The sequence below is a fragment of the Anolis carolinensis genome, chromosome 3, assembly GCF_035594765.1.
Source record: "Anolis carolinensis isolate JA03-04 chromosome 3, rAnoCar3.1.pri, whole genome shotgun sequence".
Taxonomy (NCBI): Eukaryota; Metazoa; Chordata; class Lepidosauria; order Squamata; family Dactyloidae; genus Anolis; species Anolis carolinensis.
This window is the reverse complement of record NC_085843.1, coordinates 201,051,576-201,072,850: the sequence shown is the minus strand read 5'-3', so window position 1 is coordinate 201,072,850 and position 21,275 is coordinate 201,051,576. Positions and strand designations below refer to the sequence as shown.

Genomic DNA, 21,275 nt, shown 5'->3' with positions numbered 1-21,275 from the left:
ACTTGAGTGCTTTGGTGGAGTCTGTGGCAAAAGTCAGTTTGACCTTTGGGTCACCGGCAAAGTGTAAAGTCACCCTCAGACCAATTGTGTGGGAAATGTGAGGGTTTCTTTGCAGTAGATTCTTATTAGAACAATCGAAAAACAGTATTGGGTTTTCTTTCTCACACTATATAAAGGTCATATTTCATCGCTTATGGCCTCACAACCATGAAATTACATCCTTCTCATTATGGCTTCAAGGAATTCCAGCTACAATGGCTACCTATCAATCTGTGGTTTGGGATACAAAAGAAACACAGCACTACAGGCTAAACCACTATTAGCTGGAGTGCTCCTTACAAGTGACACATCTCCACAAAACCTGTTGTTCATCCACCGATAAGCAATATCCAAACACTCAATCCATAAAGTGCTTTTACCAGAATAAGTTCTAAGTTCACATTAAATGTGAATTTAGTAACCAATATATTTGGGAGGCTCAAGTAGGTGTTAGATATTGTTCCAACAACAGATATGTAACTAAGACAAAGCTTACTTTTTTGTGACAGAAAATAGCAATGAATGTATATTAATAAAGATTTAAAATCCTACACTATCAATGTTTCCTGACAAGTCTACCAAGTTTGGACAGAATGAATTATTTTTTTAAATAAACAAAGCATCCTGACTTCTCCACAGTGACAATTATGATATTGTTTTATCTGTTTGCTTAAGAACATGTTATACCATCTTTGTTAGTTGAAAAAGAAACACATATCAATTTACCGTGGGAAAAAATACAATAAAGCTGATCATTTAACATCATGAAATGAAGACGTTAACCAAAATTATGTTAGTTAGTCCCAACTAGAGTAGATCCATTGAATCAATTGTTGGATGGCAAGACAATGTGTAGTTAATTGATTATGAGTCTACTCTAGTCAGGGTTAACAGTACGGTTTAGAACAATAAATACAGCAATCTATGGGGAAAAAAATAGTGTGACCACTCTAGTTGGCACTAACCATTGGATACAACCCAGAGGCCGCACCCCAATACATACTTTTGGGGAGTAAGACCTTTGAATCCAGTTCAATTGACATTTGAGTATTACATAGTAATGTGGTGCACTGGTTCATATGATATTCAGTCTTCCTAGGTTCCTGTAAACAGCTGTTGCTTAAGAAAACCATGCATTTTCTACATTTAGGGTATTTCTTTGACGTTTTGATTTCTCATTAAGTTTTTAAGTAAATTTAAATTCAAAACATGACTTTAAAAAAAAGACTGCCATCATCTCATGTATTCTCAACATCAGATTATGATACTCTGTTAAATAAAACATATATACATGTGTGTGCCTTAAAAATCCATTTTAAATTGCTATTAATTTTTAGAAGTAGCAACTATCTTAAAGTTTCAAAGCAACTTTTCTTGATATGTCAATTTCATTGGATTGCTTAGATAATCTTGTCAGCAGCATGCTCCATCGGTAATATTTAAATTCAATACGTGCCATATTCTTTTTAATTTTCTTTCATCATCTCAGCTGTCTCTAGGAGCCGACCATGAGCCTTTCCCACTAGCAAACAAGCCTGGGGCAAACATTTACTGTAGCTCCCACACTCATTTTAATTTTTGATGCACAAAGAGAACCAATCTTTATTTTCTGTTATGCCTGACAGAGCTCTATGACTGCCCGTGAAGTTTCTGTGTATGTGTGCGTGTGTAATTTTTGGTTTGTTCCATCCCTGGTGAGCATTGCTGCCACATTTTAACTCAAACTTGTGGTCACCTGATACATGACCTCTCACCCTGTGACCCCATTTCCAATAGAGCTTCAAGCTGGGGGAATTCAAGAGTGTGGCACAAAGACAGTTACTTTGGGAAAGCGGGCCACTGTCTCAGTCAATGCCCTCTTATATCCCTGACATTTTTCACTAAAACATTTAACCTTCAACACTGGAAGAGATGACATTACTTTTCTTTTTTGTGGTTCTGAAAGTGTGACCTTTTATATCATGATCCTTTGCCTGCTTCGAACTTGCCATGAGGAAGGATTGCTGTAAAAGTTATATAAATATCACTATAAGAAACAGAGATAAATACGAACAAATTGTATTTTTTAAATGGAGAAACATAGGATGCTTGTTCCAGTGTAAATTATCAAGTATATAAAACAAAATTAATTTGTACCTTCTCTGCACTTCCTCATCTCTACTGTGTCTTTGTCAGATTATAATCCTACAGGGTTTTTTTCCTCCCATTTTGGCATCGGTATAGTCTTAATGTGGTATTTAAAATAGTAAGAATTATTATTAAATTCGTACCTTAATATATCTAGGTTTGACTTTAAGAATGGCATGTCAACTGGCTGTTTGCTGAAAGTGAATGAAAATAGCTATCCTTACTATAAATTATAAATTAAACACTACCAGGACTAAAGAAAACATTTTCCAAGAAAAGACAGGACCCAGTGAATATGGAGAGCTACTCTTCGCCCTGTTGATTCCTTAACTGAATATCTTTGTACCTTTACAGCCTGCCTACCCTGAAAAAAGAGTGGCAAATGTCTGCACTCTCACAAGGAAGACCCCAATTTGGGAGCAGACAAGTTGCTTCAGGGCTGGTAGAGGAGTGAAAACTGCAAAGGTAAGATGCAAAGTGCCAGGGGGAAACTCAACCGCTCACTTCTGTAGCCTCCCTGCAGAGTTGGAGTGTGCAGTTTCAGCACTGAATGAAGCCGTCCTGACACACTGCAAGGTAGAAGCAAGAATAAGATGAAAGCACAAAAGACAGAAAAGTGCTGATAGAGGGTGAGGCACCAGAAAGCAAAAGAAATGGACAGATAACCCCATTGGCTTCTCTGAGTCTGGCAGTATTTGCTGTTTAGACAGAAATGCTAACCCATGCACGTTTTGCCTGATGGGGTTACATCTGTAACATGGGGTGTGTGAAGGCTGGAGCTCACTTGGAGGGAAAGCTCTCTGTGTGAAGCTGATTTTATATATGTGTGTGTGTGTGTGTGTGAAAACAGATGTCTGAATTCAGGCCCTTTGAGCTATAAACTCTTCCCCACGATCTGCAAGTGGAGTGCACAATTATCCTATTGATGAGAAGAAGGAAAACACCCTGTACATGCTTCAGAGTGCACATGGCCTTTATGTGTGGGAAACATTTTTGACTAAAAAGTGAATGTGTTTCATTTCTGGTTTTCACACACAACCAGACATAGCCCCTTAATTGAAGTACTGTATATTTTCAAAACTGAGTCCTTCTAAGTTGGATTGTGGATGTTTGGATAATTTTCATCTAAGATAGGCAACAAAGGAAAGTTAGTCTTCACAGTATGACTATTTTGTGTGATTTAGGGATAGAAGACATACAGCCTTCCACTGTTCCTCATCATTTTTTATTATTTACAGCATTTATATTCTCCCCCTTCTCACCACTAAAGGGACCCAAGGTGGATCACAGAACACATATACGGCAAACATTCAATGACAATTATAACAATGACAAGACAAACAACAGATAGCGGTATATAGGCTTTCTCATCTTTTGGCATTTTTGGAGGTTTTGCTCAGTTCCGGCCACCGGGGACTGGTGCCACTTCATCTCCCTGCCAAAGAGCTTTCTTTGTTCGTAAACTTCCTCCTTTTTCTGATTGAAACACCAAGACTAAATAAATACCTCCCCACTTTTTTAATGCTGTTCCTATGTATCTACTCACATTTGTTTTCGAACTGCTAGGTTGGCAGAAGCTGGGCTAACGGTCAGCTCACCCTGACCCAGGCTTTGAACTGTCAACCTTCTGGTTGGCAAGATTTATTGCAGCTTGGTGATTAACCTGCTGTGCTAAAGCCCAGCTCTCAAGCATCCTATCTGAAGTAAAGATGGATGCTAAACAATAAATACAGTGATTCAGAATGGAGAAGAATATGGTCAGACTGTGCATTCTAGTAAAGATACAACAAGTGGAAACTGAGGAAATAGCAAGGGGACAACAACAGAGTTCGTAACTGTTAGCATTCTCTTAGTACAGACATTGAGAGGCGTTCTCCATTATCACCAATGTGATAAGATGAGATGTGTCTGTCAGACCCGTCATTCTCAGACCATGAAATCTAAACACCCAAAACTATTTTCAAATGCTGTAGTTAATTTAAATCTTTGAATCTGTCTTCAAAGTTTCCAGTCCTAACATCTGTAATTATGTGGCATACTTTCCCAATGAAATAAATGAAGACAGCAAAAATAATACAAGGAAATGTCTTCTTTCTAACTGAAAGCTGAACAGTGAAATAGATTTTTTTTGTATCTCTGATTCAACTTTGAGGAAATCTGCAGCAGCACATGTTTTTTTTCTGTTAGGATGGTTGCAATGAACACACACATACATACAAGGACCAAGAATAATCTAAGATGACCATGATATGTTTCAGTTCTTGTATTGGTTGCCTAGACAGTGGCTTAGTTTTCTACAGAGACTTTAGTCAAGTCATTGTCCCTTCTATTGATTTAGTCAAGCTATTTCCCCTTATTATCTAGATTCTAGATTCACCTAGATTCCCCTATTGATTTTTCTAGTAAACTGTTTGCAACTAAGTAATATGTGTAGACAATTCTTTTGAACTTGCACATCACTATTTATTTTGTAATCCATTGCCTCTTGACAAGGGAGAGAGGGAAGAAGCAAATATCTAATAATGTGAAAGCAAGAAATAAGAAACAGAAGTATGATATGCAGAATTACCAAAGTATATAGAGGCCATCCAAAAATTATCTTGCCAATATATAGAACATTATCTTTACAATAGATAGAAGTTTACACTCTAAAGACATTCTGTTTTTTGGTAGCAAAAAATTCATCATATTTCTGTGGTTATGGAAACCTTTTTGATAGATGACCACATATCACCTCGTGTTGACCTCATACTTTGCAAGAGTATATCGAGTGCACATATTCAATAGAGCCTGCACTTTCCTATTTAAGACATATGATCTATTTGTTCATTTTCTGGAGCTGTTGGGATGGCTATTGTGTGTGTGTGTGTGTGTGTGTGTGTGTGTGTGTGTGTGTGTGTATAGTCATAAAGCAAATCCAGGAGAATCTCATTAGGTAGTGGTTTCCTAGGGAAAAGACAAGAAGAATAGTAGTGAGGCTTCCAGGTCACTCTTTAACTTTGCAGCAAGACTGTCTTCCTTCACTGGAGATGATTATTAAATAGGGCATCAGTTAGAATTGTAGAATTACAGAATCATAGATTTGGAAAAGTCCACATGGGCCATCCAGTCCAGCCCTGACATGCAGGAAAAACACAATCAAAGTACCTCTGACAGATGGCCATTCAGCTTCTGTTTAAAAGAATCAAAACAGTTAGATACAGCCCAATGTTCCTTTCTCCTAGTGTCTTCAATGTACTACTTTATCCACCAGGATTGTAGAAAGAGTCACTATGCTTTCTTATGGTAGAATAATAACTAGGCAAACTGACAAATACAGCTAGAGACAACTGATATTCTTTTTCCCTACAGCATCTCAATTTATTTGACCAAATCATGCAGAAGCCTCAACAAAGTCCCATAAAAGTGTGTGCCAACATTGGATACTTTCTCAAGGTCAGAAGCATTTAGGACAATATTCTTATTCAAAATAATGGAGATGAGACAGAGGAAAAGGCAGAAGGAAAGCCATAGCTCAGGAATAGAGAACGTGTTTTCATACAAAAAGGTCCCAGGTTCAGTTATTCATACCTCCAGCTGAGGATGTGAAATACCTTGGCCTGAAAGAACTTCAGGCAGACTGTGAAGTTAATATTCAGCTAAATAGACAAGTGGCGCTGGTTACCCTATACTTCTATGGGACTTCTATGTATTTGTCAAGATCATGAAACAGAGTTACTGTTTCATGATCTTAACCCTACTGTTATTAGCTCCTCTTCCTCTGTGATGGGAGATGAAAACAGTAGAATTCAAGTCACTCTTTTCTCTATATATCTGCTATGGAAATGTTCCTTTACTGTCTCATTATTGACTCTCATTATATATTGACCTTCTCCTTGGTCTTTTGGCATCTACCCTTAAGGCCCACTGCTCTTTCCTAAATATATTTTGTTTATCTGATATATTTTGCAACTCTTCAAGTCATACTTCTACTTCACAGGCCTTCACACTCTTTGTGTCTTTGTCTTCTCTTTGAAGTTCATATGCTCACTACCTCATGTCTCTGTGATCTCTGCAGTACCTGCCTTCTTTCTCTGTACATTTGCCCTAACCCTAAGAGTCCTCTCTTTTTCTCCATACCTCTCTCTCGCCTTTTTTTACCTTAAAACTTTCTGTTTGGAATGCCCTTATGTCCAACTCTCTTACTTTGCTTTTACATTAAAGCTCCCCCTTGTCACAAATCTGTCTTGATGCTAAAATCTTCAGGAGAGGCCCTTTTGAGAATCTCATTGTCTGCAGAAGCCCACTTGACAGGTAGGTAGAAGAGGGCTTTCTCTTGTGTTTCTCCTAGATTGTTTATTGTACTCTTCTAGAGCTGTGATCAGTTCCCACTCTCTACTATTAAGACAGGTATCAAGATCTATTTCTTCCAATTGGCCTTTTGAATTGTTCTAGTGTTTGTTGACCAGGGCTATAGACAGAAAAAAATTCGGCTGGGCGGGCGGGGGGGGGGGGTGTTGTCAAAAATTTTTTAGTGAATCTTGAAGAGTACCCTGTTTCCCCAAAAATAAGACATCCCCTGAAAATAAGACCTAGTAGAGGTTTTGCTGAATTGTTAAATACAAGGCCTCCCTTGAAAGTAAGACCTAGCAAAGTTTGTGTTTGGAAGCATGCCCGCCGAACAGAAAACTAGAGCTTGCAGGATCAGCAAATGTACATACCATAGATTGTTGTACATGAAAATAATGGTAGTAACAAGAAATTCTTGATAGGATTCACAGTTTGTCTGGCAATGTGGTTTGTGATGACAACTACTGTACAGTATATAATAAATGTTCATTTTTTTTGTTCAACAATAAATGTGAATTCTTCTTCATGGAAAAATAAGACATCCCCTAAAAATAAGACCTAGCGCATCTTTGGGAGCAAAAATTAATGTAAGACACTGACTTATTTTCAGGGATACACGGTAGTTCCATAACGCAAAATAATTTACAAGTCAGGCTCCATCGATAAACTACAGTGGACACTCAAGACAGATAAACTTCAGTGGACAGTGGACACTCATTGGGATTTGGTTAACCAGTTAAAATTCATAAACCAGGATTTTTTTTAATCTGAAATTTTCCAGGGGGGGGGGGAGGTTGAACTCCTAGCCCCTCCCCCTTGGCTATAGCCCAGTTATTGATTACTGGTTTTGGTGGCTTTGTTGTTCTAAATGTTTTCCAGTCAGGATTGTAATGGTTTTATTGTTCTGTTTATTGTTAGTTAAGTTTTAGCTACATTGAACACTGTCTCTGTTTGTCTCTCAGAGGAAGGCATAAGAAGAAGGAGATAACTGATTCTTGATTTATTCTGGTGCAGTGAAATTTATTTTTGATAGATTTATATCATAAACTATGGTCAGATAGTTAATTAATTAATGGATTTCACCTCAGAGTATGGTGGAACCTCCTTCTCTGGAGGTTTTTCAGCAGCGGGTCACTGGCCATCTGTTGGGATTACTCTGTGTAAGGCAGGGGGTTGGACTGGATGGCCCTTGAGGTACCTATCCAGCTCTCAGATTCTATGTGTATTATGTTATTGTTGAATTGTGAAGAACAAGTTAATTGGAATAAGATGCTATCAGGTGGTTCTTTGGGCACATGCCATATTTGTTCCAAATCTTTCATTATGAGAAAAGGAAGGGAAGCTTATATAGTGTCTTCTATCACTGTGGGACACAGTACATCTTGCTCTGAAACATGATGTCTCTGTGGCTTATGTAATTTCCATGATTATTTTTAAAAGTCTCAGAGGTTTGATCATGTGAACCTTGATTCCACTATACCTCTAGCAACAATGAGACAGATCCAGGAAGTAGTGGGCAGGTACATATTATCAACCCAATATTCTCAGCTCCCTTTAGTGTACTCTGCATAGGGCTGTGTTTCCAATGTGTTTTGCAATTTTATCTGGAAGCCATGATCAAATTAGTAATCAGAGATGGCTTCTGTGAGTGTGTGACTTCTTTGTTTTCATTGAGATGTTGTTTTCGTGTGGATTGTAGTGTTGGCCAGTTTCTTGACATTTAATATACAGGTGAATAAATGGAGGCCTGTATCATAACAGTATAATTTAGGGTTGTGAACTTCAATTGTGTTTAAGTCTATCACCTCCCTACCCCCACCCCAAATTGTGCTGATAAAACCAAAAGACAGTGAACCTTTAGGTTTAGTTCCAGGACCCCTGTGGATACCAAAATCCATGATTGCTCAGTTCCCATTGTATAATATGGTATAGAAAATGGTGCTTCTTAAATATTTTTTTACAATATTTAAATGTGTGTGTGTGTGTTCAAGCTGTGGATGGTTGAATCCATGGATACAAAATCCATAGATATGGAGTGCCAACCATAGAATGTTACTGGTCATGTATTCCTAGACATGCCTACTATTCTATTGAATTTACCAATGCTTACACTGAAGGAAGTAGACATGGCATTGCAACCTATTAAATGGGTCTTTCACCTACATCAACTTACCTGAGAATATGTCTCATAAAACTCATGGGAGTTACTCTTGAAACATGTCTAAGAATATGAGAAAAGCAGGTTTTTACTACCTTGATTGTGGCTTTGTTCTTGGCACAGAAAAATAAATTTTGATTTATGCACTGAATTTTTTTAAAGTATAAATAAAATGCCAGGCTTCTTATTCATGAAGTAATATTTCATATTCTGTCTACTCTTTGTATGTGTGTGTGGGTGTGTGTATGTATGTATGTATATATATATATATATATATATATAGAGAGAGAGAGAGAGAGAGAGAGAGAGAGAAAGCTATCCTGTTAAAGAGTGTGTCCTGTACAAAAACAAAAACACCTGACAGAGAGGAATATCTACACCCAACATCATTTTTGGGGCTTATGTAGCACTGTTTCCTTTTCCCCAAGAGACTGCGACCTTGTACTCTCTAAACTCTTCACCTCCTCCAACCATAAAAATCGATTGGCACCCAGAGTCCACAGCCCAGAAAGCAAAACTGCAGTCAAATCCGTCTCTTCTCTCCTTTCTGAAGGAATGGAGGCGGGGAGGGGAGGGGAGGAGTGAATATACACCCAGGTAGAGTTGTTCTTCTCTTTAAAACAAAAAGAATTAACATAATTTATTCAATGGTGATGCCTTCTTTTTTAAATTCCCTTGTTCGGTGTATGTACATGTGTGCCTTCAAATTACCAGTAGACTCAAGGCAACCCCATAAATTCCATAGGGTTTTCTTAAGCAAGGAATACTCAGTAATATCCTTCTTCTAAAATACAGCCTCCAGCGGCTGGCCTTCATAGCGGCCTCCCATCCAAGTAGGAACAGGACCGACCCTGCTTAGCTTCCAAAAGCCTTTGGCACTGGTGTGAAAGAAAAAACTATCCGGCTTCCACAAATCGCTCAAACCCGGGCATTTAAACCGAATTTATTCTAAAAATATACTCACCCTTTCTTTTACATTTTCTAAAAACACAAACAAAACTATAACGGCTTAGATCCGTAAATTGTAAGAGGGTGTGTTTTATATATGCTACGCCTTGGGGTTTTTACAAGTTCGCTCACAAGTTTAGTCCTGGGGCATTATTATGTCTTCTTCCCTCGTTCTCTTCTTCTTCGTCGTCGTTGTCTTCTCCTCCTGCTGCTGCTTCCTTCTCCTCCTTCTTCGTCTTCCCCTTCCTTTTTGTTCTCCTTCTTGTTCTTTTCCTACTCCTCTTCTTCCTTCATTTTATTTTTGTTCTCCTTTTCCTTCATCTTCTTGTTCTCCTCCTCTTCCTCCTCCTTTTTTGTTCTCCTTTTCCTCCCCCTTCTTCCTCCTTCATCTTTTTGTTTTTGTTCTTCTGCTCTCCTTCCTCTCCTTCCTCCTCTTCTTCCTTCGTCTTATTTTTGTTCTCCTTCGTCTTCTTGTTGTCCTCCTCCTCTTCCTTTTTTGTTCTCCTTTTCCTCCTCTTTTTATCTTCTTGTTCTTCTTCTCCTCCTCCCTCCTTCCTCCTTCTTCTTCGCCTCCTTCCTCCTTCTCTTTCCTCTCCTTCTTTCTCCTCCTCCTTCATCTTCTTGTTCTTCTTCTCCTTCTCCCCTGCTTCCTCCTTCTCCTTCGCCTCCTTCTTCCTCTACTTCTTTCTCCTCCTCCTCTATCTTCTTATTTTTGTTCTCCTTTTCCTTCCTTCGTCTTCTTGTCCTTCTCCCCCTCCTTCTTGTCTCCTTCCTCCTCCTCCTCCTCCCTTTCCTCCTCCTTCTTCCATCTTCTTGTTCTTCTCCTTCTGCTTTTAACCGACCTATTCAGCAGAGAATCCCATCTCGGCGCGTTTGAGATGAGCGCGTTAATAAACTGAAATAAAACAAGCGCCACGCGTTTTGCTTTCCCCGAGCCGCGCTTGTACAACTCGTGCCAGCCCCTTGAGCCGGCAACGCCATAAGCGCAGCTTCCTTCCTCGAGCCCGCTTTTCTTTGCAAGTCATTTCCCGCGGGTTCGCTTTGGGCTACCTTCCAAGGAACGGAAAGCCGCCGTCGAGGCAAAGCCCATTTGGGCCAGAGGCACCTCGGGAGAGTCCTCTTCCCTGAGCCACGCCGCTCTCTTCTCTTTTGGGTTTTAAGGAGGAAGGCTTGCAAAGTATTAAATCATACATAAAGTTCATGTCTCTTTGTGGGATGTGTGTAACATTCAATGTCCAAGTCTGCCACAGACACAAAACCCCACCAGGTGCGACTGACACAATACAAGCAAGGCCGGTGAAATCGGGAAATCTCGAACCAGAAGAACAAGCTCCTCCGTTTCTTATTGGATGGTCTTTTCCCCACAGTGTCCCCGAAAGAGTCCCCTCATCTCCTTCCGAAGTGGCCTTTAGGTCACTTTTGCTTTCTCCGATTCGCCTCTTTGGGACTTAATTCCCATGGGTTTCACTCAAGGGTATATGGCAGGACTAAAGGGGACCAAAGCTCTGGTCTTGCTGTGAAAAGAAGGTCCCAAATGTTTCTTTCCTTAGTGCTGGCATTCAGGGTTTCTTTTCGAGTGAGGAGGAAACTTCCACTGAGCAAATGTACTAAATGGACAATAATGTACTGGCTTTGCTATCAATGGAGAAGGAGAGAAGCCTCTTTCAAGTTGGGTTGTTGTATGTCTTTCGGGCTCTGTGGCCATGTTCCAGAAGTATTCTCTCCTGACGTTTCGCCCACATCTATGGCAGGCATCCTCAGAGGTTTGAGGTATGGATGCCTGCCATAGATGTGGGCGAAACGTCAGGGGAGAATACTTCTGGAACATGGCCACACAGCCCGAAAGACATACAACAACCCTGTGATCCCGGCCATGAAAGCCTTCGACAACACTCAAGTTGTTTCCTACCCTCGGTGCGGGAGGTTTCCCAACTGGGTTTGCCTTTGCCTTCCCCTTTGAGGCTGAGAGTGTGTGACTTGCCCAAGATCATCCAATGGCATTCATGGCTGAGTGGGAGTTTGATCCCTGGCCTCCACTATCTCACTATGTCTCTCTTGGGCACCATTTCCAGTGAGAGAAGGTCTTCCGAGCATTTGTTTACATGGCTCAGAATAGTGCCTTCGAAGAACCTGAGGCACTTCCTACCTCACAACCTCTGAGGATGCCTGCCATAGATGTGGGCGAAACGTCAGGAGAGAATACTTCTGGAACATGGCCATACAGCCCTGAAAACATACAACAACCCTGTGATCCTGGTCATGAAAGCCTTCCACAACACTTCCTGCTTCACTTGAAAAAAAAGGCGCCAAAATCAGGCCTCATTTCCCTCACTGACCACAATTAATTCCTTTCAGCGCCCTAGGAAGAGAAACACTTCCCACTCCTCTGTTTTGGGATTTTTTCACGTTTGCCTCAGGCCCCTTCCACTTAGCTGTATAAAATCCGCATTGAACTGGATTACATGGTAATGTGGACTCGGATAATCCAGTTCAAAGCAGATATTGTGGATTATCTGGGTTATATGGCTGTGTGGAAGAGCCCTCAGAAACTGGGTTGAAGTGAACACTAGAAGGCGGTGTTAATGAGGGAGCTGGACACCGAAGACCTTTGAGCCCTCTCCGTGGTTAGAATAATAGAAGCCTAGAGTTGGAAGAGACCCCAAGGGCCGTCCAGTCCAACGAAGCATTCCTGACAGATGGTCATGCTTCAAAACCTCTGAGAAGGAGATCTCCACCCTGCTAAGAGGCAATTCTAACGTTTAGAGGGAATCTCTTCTCCTGCAATTTGAAGCTATTGTTCCTAGAGGAGCAGAAACAGAGCTCCTCCGTTCCTCAGTGTGGCATGCTTTCAAATAATATTTAAACGTGGCAGTCATCATGTTCCCTCTCAGACTCCTTTGCTCCAAGAACCCTTCCACATAGACATATAACCCAGAATATCAAGGCAGATAATCCACAATGTCTGCTTTGAATTGGAATATTTGAGTCCACACTGCCATATATTCCTGTTCAAAGCAGAAAATTTGGGATTTTATTCAGCTGTGTGGAAGGGGCTCAAGTTAAACATGACCTCAGCCTTTCCTTGGACCTTATAAAGGTTTGGAGTCAAGTTGAAGCGGGAGCCCTGAATGGCCTCTTCTGAGGCCCCTTCCACACAGCTTGATAAAATCCCACAGTATCTGCTTTGAACTGGAATATATGGCAGTGTGGAATTAGGACCCTTCCATATAGTCATATCACCCAGAATATCAAGGCAGAAATCCCACAATATCTGGTTTGAACTGGCTTATCTGAGTCCACACTGCCATATATTCCAGTTCAAAACAGATAATGTGGGATTTTATTTAGTTGTGTGGAAGGGGTCTCAGATAACCTACTTCAAAGCAGATTTGTGGTATTTTCTGCCTTGATATTCTGGGTTATATGACTGTGTGGAAAGGCCTTGAGTTGCCACCATTTCTCTCCCAAAGCAGTAAAAGACTCGCTCCTCTTCTGCCTGCCCATCAATCCTTAAGGACCTCAAGCCTCTTCTCCGCACAGTTGAATAAAATCCCACATTTACTGCTTTGAACTGGAAAATATATCCGGAATGTCAAGGCAGAAAATCTCACAATATCTGCTTTGAACTGGGTTATCTGAGTCCACACTGCCATATAATCCAGTGCAAGCAGGGCTGTGGGGGGGGGGGGGAGGATTCAACATCCCCCCCCCGAATTTTTTCAGTTTTTTTAAAAACTGGTTTATTCATGAATTTTAACTAACCAAATTCCCATGACTGCCCACTGAAGTTTATCCTTTCTTGAGTGTCGACTGAAGTTTATCGATGGAGCCTGATTTCTAAATTATTTTGCGTTTTAGAACTACTCTTCATGATTCCCTAAAAAAGTATCCCCCCCCCCATTTTTTTCTGGCTATGGCCCTGAATGCAAAGCAGATGTTGTTGGATTTTCTGCCTTGATATTCTGGGTGATATGACTATATGGAAGGGTCCTAATTCCACACTGCCATATATTCCAGTTCAAAGCAGAGACTGTGGGATTTTCTGCCTTGATACTCTGGGTTATATGGCTATGTGGAAGGACCTTTTGTTATATGACTGTGAAAGGGGCCTCAGTCTCCCCTTCGGTCTTGGCTCTTTCTCAACTTGGTTTCGCAATAGTCCGCTGTCCTGGTGCTGATCTAGTGCCGCCTCGATTTGGGCGCCAAACTTTTTTCTCGCGCGCTCCCCCGCGCGCGCTCCCTTCCCGCCTCCTCCTCCTCCCTTCGCTTCCCGCTCCTTTCGACGGGAGGGGCGCGCGTGCGCACTGCTGCTCTTGCCTCCCTCTCTCCCTCCCTTCCTCTTTGCCCCATGGAGCTTCCCTCAGATTTGTTGCCTGGTAAGTAATGTATGAAAGAGAGAGCCCACCTCACACACATGACCGTCTCATCCCGGGCTATTATTATTATTATACTGCTGCTGCTACTACTACTATTATTATTTTTCTGTCTCCTTCCTTGGCACAAGTCTGCCTGGTTGCCTAATAGCCGCAGAAGGTAAGCGAAAGGGGTTTGGAAAGGCCCCGAAACGCCACCGCCTTGTCTGCCTCGTCTCTCTTTCTTTGCTTGGCTCCGTGTATTCTTTCCCTCTTTCTTTCTCTTTCTTCAGTGCTGGGAAGAGGCAGGTCCAAGTGGGTGGTTTGCTTTGAGGGGAGAAAAGGGAAGGGAGGAGAGGGAAAAGCGCGCCCCAAACTCCTGCTGCTCTTCAAGTCGGCTAGGCTCAGGCTGAGCTTCCTGTCTTTCTTCCTTATTTCTCGTTCTGTTTCCAAAGGCAAGGCCAGAAGTGTGGCCTCTTGCTTCTCTTCGCTTGCCCTGGCTGTCTCCAAAGTCAGCCGCCTGAGGTTGCTGCTGCCTTCACTTTGGCTCGAGCGTCAAAGAAACAGTTCCGAGTTCGGCCAAACGTGTGGGCGTTCTGCTCTCCTGTGTGGCCTCCTCTCGGGAACTCCTTGCGCGCGCGGGAATGGAGGGGAGGGGGGAATAAGAGGGGGAAGCATGACTGCGCCTGCGCGTCAGAAGAGGGTCCCAAGTTACGTTAGAACTGTCGAAGGATTTCAGGGCTGTTGTATGTATTCCGGGCTGCATGGCCATGCTCCAGAAGTATTCTCTCCTGACGTTTCACCCACATCTATGGCAGGCATCCTCAGAGGTTGTGAGGTGGAAGGATTTCATGGCCGGGAATCACTGGGTTGCTGTGAGTTTTCCGGGCTGTATGGCCATGTTTCAGAGCATTCTCTCTTGACATCCCCAGAGGTTGTGAGCTCTGTTGGAAACTAGGCAAGGGAGGTTTATATAACTGTGGAAGGTCCAGGGTGGGAGAAAGAACTCTTGTCTGTTGGAAGTGTGAATGTTGCAAATAATCACCTGGATTAGCATTGAAAGGCCTTGCAGCTTCAAAGTCTAGCTGATTCCTGCCTGGGGAATCCTTTATTGGGAGGTGTTGGCTGGCCCTGATTGTTTCATGTCCGGAATTCCCCTGTTTTCAGCGTGTTGTTCTTTATTTGTTGTCCTGATTTTGAAGTTTTTTAAAATACTGGTAGTCAGATTTTGTTCATTTTCATGGTTTCTTCCTTTCTGTTGAAATTGTACACATGCTTGGGGATTTCAATGGCTTCTCAGTGTAATCTGATATAGTGGTTGTTAGTGTGGTCCAGCATTTCTGTGTTCTCAAATAAAATGCTATGTTCGGGTTGGCTCATCAAGTGGAGGAAACCATGAAAGTGAATAAAATCTGGCTACCAGTATTTTTAAAAAATGCTAAAATCGGGACAATAAATAAAGAACACTCTGAAAACAGGGGAATTCCAGACAAGAAACAATCAGGGACAGTAAACACCTCCCAACAAAGGATTCCCCAGGCAGGAAGCAACCAGGCTTTGAAACTGTCAGGCTATTCAATGCTAATCAAGCTGGCCAGTTGGCAACATTCACACTTGTCTCAGGCAGACAAGAGTTCTTTCTCCCACCCTGGACATTCCACAGATATATAAACCCCACTTGCCTAGTTTCCAACAGACTTCACAACCTCTGATGCCTTCCATAGATGGGGGTGAAACGTCAGGAGAGAATGCTTCTGCAACATGGCCATACAGCCCGGAAAACTCACAGCAACCCTGCGTTGGAACTCATTTTAGATGGGTTTCTCTCTCCCTCCACCAAAAGGCGCAGTACAAAACAAGAAAAGTGGAGTCTAGTGGGGGAAATAGTTTGGCCTGAAGTTGGGACTTTTTGTTTGGCTTCCCGTCCCTAAAAGTCCTGAGTTTTGGAAAGCTACCGTCCACACTCGAGGGCTTCTTGAAAACCGAAAAGGCGGCGGACGGCCAGACGAGCGGGCAAACCCGTTAGAAGAAGCAATTAAAACTCCTCCTTTCGGATTAACAACCCCTCCCCCCCCCGCCCCCCAATTGATCGATCTGTCAGGAATACTGTTGATTTATGAAAGGTGCTTATTTCCCGGGTAGGGAGAATTTTATGTTCTCTAGGTGAAACGGAGTTCAACCCAGCTCCCGAGCAGATTGATGTTTTAATAAAAAATAAATAAAGAGAAAGAGAGAGAGAAGGCCGGCTGGCTCTTTGGGGACATCAACTCTTCAAATCGCCGAGTTAGATTAACAAATCAAAGGGTGGTGTTATCTTTACATGTCTTTCCCTTTCCATCGAAAAGTGGCGTCGCTTTCGGATGTTGTTGAGTGCTGTTGTTGATGATTGGGAAAGAGCCGGTTTCTTTGCCTTTCTTTTCCCCGCTTTTAAATCTAGCGCGTCCGAAAGTTCAAATCAGAAAGCAATCAATGTTTTGTAAGCAAAATGGCAGGGCGAAAGAGCCAGGTAATTTTTGGAGAAGTGATTTAGAAGCTCACGCCAAGGAAGCGCTGCGTGTCCTGTAGGTGGCAGGCTTTCCACGCGGTTGAGCCTTTGCTTCTGCCTTCCTTCCCAACCCAAAGGGAACGAGGAGGAGGAAGAGGAGGAAGAAAAAAGAAAGGGGGGAGAATGGGCAGGAAAGGATCCCAGCACTTGTTTACCCCGGATAGAATGTTTCCTCTCCTTCTCAGGTCGGCTCAGATTAAACTTTCCAAAGTTTATCCTAAAAGAAAAGGCTATGTTTAAGATGCATCCACACACTATAGGATTGCAGTCCAACTCTAAGATCAGGACAGTCAATATAGAATAACACTCAGAAAACAGGAGAAATCCAGACAGAAAACAATCGGGGCCAGCTAACACCTCCTAACGAAGGATTCCCCCGGGCAGGAAGCAGCCAGTCCTCGAAGCTGCAAGGCCATTCAATGCTAATCAAGGTGACCAATTGCTATATTAACACTTGCCTCAAACAGACAAGAGTTATTTCCCCCACCCTGGACTTTCCACAGATATATAAACCCCTCTTGTCTAGTTTCTAATATACCTCACAACCTCTGAGGATGTCTGTCATAGGTGCAGGAAAAACTTCAGGAGAGAATGCTTCTGGAACATGGCCATACAGCCCGGAACAATCCAGTGATTCCTGCCATGAAAGTCTTCTGCAACATGTACTATGGTAGTTTGACAATCCTTCTCTGCCAAAGACTGTTGGTGCTTCAGCGAGCTACAACTCCCAGGATTTCATAGCAGTTAAAGTGGTGACAAAACTGCCAATTATACAGTTTATATGCACCTAAAACTTCTTAAAGGAACCCATCTCATTTACTGGATTGCTCTTAGTTTTCCGGGCTGTATGGCCATGTTCCCGAAGCATTCCCTCCTGACGTTTTGCCCACATCTATGGCAGGAATCCTCAGAGGCTGTGAGGTCTGTTAGAAACTAGGCAAGTGGGGTTTATATATCTGTGGAAGGTCCAGGGTGGGAGAAAGAACTCTTGTCTGTTGGACGCCAGTGTGAATGTTGCAATTAATCACCTTGATTAACATTGAAGAGCCCTGCAGCTTCAAAGCCTGGCTGGTTGCTGCCTGGGGGAATCCTTTGTTGGGAGGTGTTAGCTGGCCCTGATTGATTCTTGCCTGGAATTCTTCTGTTTTCTGAGTGTTGCTCTTTATTTACTGTCCTGATATTTGAAGTTTCTTTTAATACTGGTAGCCAAATTTTGTTCCTTTTCATGGTTTTCTCCTTTCTGTGTAGTCTGACATGGTAGGTCTTATTTAGTGGGTGCTGGGAAGGCGCGTCCCTCTTCCAAGGGCAGAGGTGCGTGTAAGAGAAAGGGTGGCTGCCAAACTTGTTTAGAAGGGAGGGAAGTTTAAATACTGTAACTACGGGGGAAGGGGGAGTTTATCCTTTCACGCATCCATCCGTGTTGGACAGCGCTGGTTCAGCTGGAAGCGGATGGCCAGAGCATCTTCCCCTCCCGGCGCCCAGGCTTTCCTCCTCCCCCGGCCCACTTTGCAATGTAAATTTCAGCGGGACAAATTGCTTATTAATAGTCCCGAAAAGGAGCCCCGTTTCTTTCTTTTCCTTCTTTTCTTTCTCTGTTTTTTTTATTATTTCTGCATGGCCCCCAGCTACCCTCTGGGCAGCCCAACCGCCAGGCAGTTCTCGCTTCATTTAAATATACCAAAGGAAAATGCAAATCAGCCGGGGGTCCACACACATACGCACAGTCACACCCATCCTTTTATTATTCTCGTGACTTCGAACTTTCAACCCGTTTGAAATGACTTCCATCACATTGGTATGGAAATATACCTGTGTGTCTATAGAATCTGGGCACCCAAAGCAGGATCCGTTTCCTGGGTGGGCCGAACCTCCCAAGCCAGGCAACAAAGGCCATTTCTCCGGATCAGAAAAAGCCCCTCTTAGGCTCTCTCGTCCCGCAAAGTCCGTCCGGTAACTTCTCCGGTGATGGAATCGGCTCTTAAGGTTTTAATTATTGAAAAGGCAGAGAGCGTTTGGCAAGAGCTAAGAAAAACCCGGTGTGTTGTCGAAGGCTTTCGTGGCCGGAATCACCGGGTTGCTGTGAGTTTGCCGGGCTTTGTGGCCATGTTCCAGAAGCATTCTCTCCTGACGTTTCGCCCGTATCTATGGCAGGCATCCTCATAGGTAGTGAGATCTGTTTGAAGCTAGTCAAGATGGGTTTATATATCTGTGGAATGTTCAGCGTGGGAGAAAGAACTCTTGTCTGCCTGAGGCAGGTCTGGATGTTGCAATTGGCCACCTTGATTAGCATTGAATAGTCTTTCAGCTTCAAGGTCTGACTGCTTACTGCCTGGGGGAATTCGGTGCTTTCAAAGGCTGGATCTACACCGCCAAATAATACGGCTTGAACTACATGATATTGTTCTATACTGACCATATAATGCATTTCAAACTGCATTATTTGGCAGTATAATTCCAGCCTAAGTGCATTGGGGACTCTAAGGAAGGGATTCTAATTTTGACCCTTAGCTTCCAACCTCTCTCTTTCTGGGTTGCTGTGAGTTTTCCAGGTTGTATGGTCATGTTCTAAAAGCATTCTCTTCTGACATTTCGCCCGCATCTATGACAGGCATCCTCAGAGGTTGTGCGGTGTTGGAAACAGTAGGCAAGCGGTGTGGAGAAAGAACTTCTTTCTATCTGAGGCAAGTGTGACTGTTTCAATTGGCCAACTTGATTAGTACTGAATAGACTGGCAGTTTCAAAGCCTGACTGTTTCTCTCTTTCTCTCTACGCCCAGCTGTATCGTTGGAGGCTCCTTTTCCTCCAAAGATTTCCTGTGCGTTTGAGCAGGACAGGAAATGGCCCCAAATGAAACCTAGTCTTGAGGATTGTCTTTGGAAATCTCAGAAATCTATATTTACGACTACCCCCACCCCAAATGGGGCCCGCCCCTCCCACGCGTGCATTCTCCACAATCACAAAACTGCGTGGCTTGAGCTCTTCCCGCGTGTCTTCCGGGGAGGGAAGAGTTAAGTTCCTTCTCCTGCAGGCGAGGTCTTGTTAGGCTGTAATCTGCATTTTTCTAACTACGGCTGTAATAAAAAAAAAGTGAGAAGTTTGGAGACACCTTTCTTGATTATACCTTTGGCGATACTTGGGGTTTTTACATTTAATTTGCATTTTGTTCTCCGCGAGTGTGGAAGTCTTGAGTGGAGGATTGAATTTTATTAGGACATCTGGACTGACAATATCAAACCAGACACCCGCGTCCCAAAGCATGCTAAAATTTCAGAGTTAATTAGAACGAAGTGTGTTTAATTAAAGCCAATTATAATATCTGAAATGATCGGATCGATCCTTGTTTGTTCAGCCCTGAGTCGGGGAAGGTTTGGATGGTGGGCTAATCATGAAGCGCCTCAAAACTTCTTGGAAGGGGGAATTTCGGGGGGGGGGGTGATGGTAAATATAACGGGGTGCGGCGGCGGAAGCAACAAAGAACGGGGGAAAGAAGAGGAGGTTGGGTTGCTGTGAGTTTTCCGGGCTATATGGCCATGTGTCAGAAGCATTCTCTCCTGACTTTTCGCCCACGTCTATGGCAGACATCCTCAGAAGTTGTAAGGTATATTGGAAACTAGGCAAGGGGAGATTTTCTGGGAGCGGCTTTTACAACGGCTGAAGCGGTTTGGTAGCCGAGTCGCCCAATTCGCGGGATCCCACTTGATCCCGATCTTATTCCGATCTGGGCTCGCCCCTCTTGGAGACTTCCCTCATGCCTGCCTCGCCAAGAGGAAGTCTAAGGGACCAAATCAACACCGCGTCCAATTTGGTTTTTCTTTTTCGCCCTGGTCGTGCTTGAGTTTCCAGTTCTACCAACCACTCTCTTTATTTCTCCGCCTCTCTTCCAAAATCCTCTCTCCTAACTCTCCCCTCGCCCTAAACCCGATTGAGTCCTCTCCAGCCCCCACTACAACGGGACGCCTTTTCTCATCTCCATCCAACCCGCTTTTCCCAGCTTGGGAGGCGCAATTGACTCCACTTTGATGAACCAACCTGGACACAGCCTATTATTTGAGAACACAGAAATGCTGGACCACTCCAACAACCATTATGTCAGAATAGAAAAGGCACTGAAATGCACAAGCATGTGCACAATTTCAACAGAAAGGAGGAAACCATGAGCATGAACAAAATCTGACTACCAGTATTTTTTAAAACCCTCTAAAATCAGAACAGTAAATAAAGAACAACACTCTGATAACAGAGGAATTCCGAACATGAAACAATCGGGGCCAACTAACACCTCCCAAAAAAGGATTTTCCCCAGGCAGGAAGCAGCCAGGCTTTGAAGCTGCAAGGCTGTTCAATGTTAATCAAGATGATTAATTGCACCATTCACATTGGCCTCCAACAGACAAAAGTTCTTTCTCCCACCCTGGACCTTCCAATGTGAATGGTGGAATGACTGACCTAGTTTCCAATATACCTCACAAGCTCTGAGGATGACATTGCCTAACATAGATGTGGGCGAAGCGACAGGAGAGAATATTTTTGGAACATGGTCGTACAGCCCGGAAAACTCACAGCAACCAAGTGATTCCGGCCATGAAAGCCTTCACTTTGTCTCCGGAGCACAGTTTCCCTCGAGCCAGAGCCGTCCTTACTCTTAAAAGGGCATTTCCAATTCAAGCCTCCTTTTGGAGAGGATGTTTCTCTCTCTGTATTCATTGATGTGTTTGGTACGAGTCCATATGGAAAGGCTAACCACCCAGCAAGGCAAATTTGGCAGCATGGATCAGTA

The 21,275-nt window shown here is 43.0% G+C and overlaps 1 protein-coding gene across 1 annotated transcript in view; it reads left to right on the top strand.

Annotated features, from left to right (window-relative positions):
• Positions 1 to 14,021: 14,021 nt before the first annotated feature.
• The window catches only part of ebf3 (EBF transcription factor 3), a 226,632-nt gene continuing 219,378 nt past the window's right edge, over positions 14,022 to 21,275 (top strand). The window contains exon 1 of the mRNA XM_062976079.1: positions 14,022 to 14,134. The gene's annotated coding sequence lies outside the window, so the exon portion shown is untranslated. The remainder of the gene's footprint in view (positions 14,135 to 21,275) is intronic.